Source organism: Camellia sinensis, chromosome 6, assembly GCF_055761805.1.
Source record: "Camellia sinensis isolate YWXY chromosome 6, ASM5576180v1, whole genome shotgun sequence".
NCBI classification, from domain to species: Eukaryota; Viridiplantae; Streptophyta; class Magnoliopsida; order Ericales; family Theaceae; genus Camellia; species Camellia sinensis.
In genome coordinates, this window is record NC_138966.1 from 4,297,501 (window position 1) to 4,300,000 (window position 2,500).

Consider the following 2,500-nt stretch of genomic DNA (forward strand, 5'->3'; position numbering starts at 1 on the left):
CATGCTGACCGAGACAGTGCCATGGCATGCTGGCCGAGGCCGTGGCATGGCATGCTGGCCGAGGCCGTGGCTTTCCATGCCGCCACGGCCGTGGCATGCTGGGCAACGGACCGGCATGGCATGCTGGCCGTGGCGGTGGCACGACATGCTGGCCAAGGCAGTGGCATGGCATGTAGGCCAAGGCTAAGGCATGGCACGCTGTGGCATGGCACGCTGGCCAAGGCAGTCGCAAGGCATGCGGGCCGAGGCCGCGGCACGGCCCGCTGGGCAACGCGGTGGCATGGCATGCTGGGCAACGCCGTGGCAAGGCATGCGGGCCGAGGCCTTGGCATGGCATGCTGGCCGAGGCCGTGGCAAGGCATGCGGGCCGAGGCCGTGGCATGGCATGGCATGCGGGCCGAGGCCGTGGCATGGCATGCGGGCCGAGGCCGTGGCGTGGCATGGCATGGCATGTTGGGTAACGCCGTGGCAAGACTTGCGGGCCGAGGCCGTGGCATGGCATGTTGGGCAACGCCCTGGCAAGCCATGCGGGCCGAGGCCGTGGCGTGGCATGTTGGCCAAGGCTAAGGCATGGCACGCCGGGCAACGCGGTGCATTGGCATGCTGGGCAGCGCGGTGGCAAGGCATGGGGGCCGAGGCCGTGGCATGGCATGTTGGGCAACGCCGTGGCAAGACATGCGGGCCGAGGCCGTGGCATGGCATGCGGGCCGAGGCCGTCCGTGGCATGGCATGCGGGCCGAGGCCGTGGCACGACATGTTGGCCAAGGCTAAGGCATGGCACGCCGGGCAACGCGGTGGCATGGCATGCTGGGCAACGCGGTGGCAAGGCATGCGGGCCGGGGCCGTGGCATGGCATGTTGGGCAACGTCGTAGCAAGGCATGCGGGCCGAGGCCGTGGCATGGCATGTTGGGCGACGCCGTAGCAAGGCATGCGGTCCGAGGCCGTGGCATGTCATGCTGGCGGAGGCCGTGGCATGGCATGTTGGGCGACGCCGTAGCAAGGCATGCGGTCCGAGGCCGTGGCATGTCATGCGGGCGGAGGCCGTGGCATGGCATCCGGGCTGAGGCCGTGGCATGGCATGTTGGGCGACGCCGTAGCAAGGCATGCGGGCCGAGGCCGTGGCATGTCATGCGAGCCGAGGCCATGGCATGGCATGCAGGCCGAGGCCGTGGCATGGCAGGTTGGGCGATGTCGTAGCAAGGCATGCGGGCCGAGGCCGTGGCATGGCATGCGGGCCGAGGCCGTGGCATGGCATGTTGGGCGACGCCGTTGCAAGGCATGCGGGCCGAGGCCGTGGCATGTCATGCGGGCCGTGTCCGTGGCACGGCCTGTTTGGCGACGCCGTGGCAAGACATGCGGGCCGAGGCCGTGGCACGACATGTTGGCCAAGGCTAAGGCATGGCACGCTGGGCAACGCGGTGGCAAGGCATGCGGGCCGGGGCCGTGGCATGGCATGTTGGGCAACGTCGAAGCAAGGCATGCGGGGCGAGGCCGTGGCATGGCAAGTTGGGCGAGGCCGTAGCAAGGCATGCGGTCCGAGGCCGCGCCATGTCATGCGGGCCGAGGCCGTGGCATGGCAAGTTGGGCGACGTCGTGGCAAGGCATGCGGGCCGAGGCCGTGCCATGTCATGCGGGCCGAGGCCGTGGCATGGCATGTTTGGCAACGCCGTGGCAAGACATGCGGGCCGTGGCATGGCATGGCATGCGGGCCAAGGCCGTGGCACGACATGTTGGCCAAGGCTAAGGCATGGCACGCCGGGCCGAGGCCGTGGCATGGCATGCGGGCCGAGGCCGTGGCATGGCATGTTGGGCGACGCCGTAGCAAGGCATGCGGGCCGAGGCCGTGCCGTGGCATGCGGGCCGAGGCCGTGGCGTGGCATGCGGGCCGAGGCCGTGGCATGGCATGTTGGGCGACGCCGTAGCAAGGCATGCGGTCCGAGGCCGTGGCATGTCATGCGGGCCGAGGCCGTGGCATGGCATGCGGGCCGAGGCCGTGGCATGGCATGTTGGGCGACGCCGTAGCAAGGCATGCGGGCCGAGGCCGTGGCATGTCATGCGAGCCGAGGCCGTGGCATGGCATGCTGGCCGAGGCCGTGGCATGGCATGCGGGCCGTGGCCGTGGCATGGCATGTTGGGCGACGCCGTCGCAAGGCATGCGGGCCGAGGCCGTGGCACGGCATGTTGGGCAACGCCGTAGCAAGGCATGCAGGCCGAGGCCGTGGCATGGCATGCGGGCCGAGGCCGTGGCATGGCATGCGGGCCGTGGCCGTGGCATGGCATGTTGGGCGACGCCGTCGCAAGGCATGCGGGCCGAGGCCGTGGCATGGCATGTTTGGCAACGCCGTGGCAAGACATGCGGGCCGTGGCATGGCATGTGGCATGCGGGCCGAGGCCGTGGCATGGCATGTTGGGCAACGCCGTGGCAAGGCATGCGGGCCGAGGCCGTGGCATGGCATGATGGCCGAGGCCGTGGCATGGCATGTTGGGCGACGCCGTAGC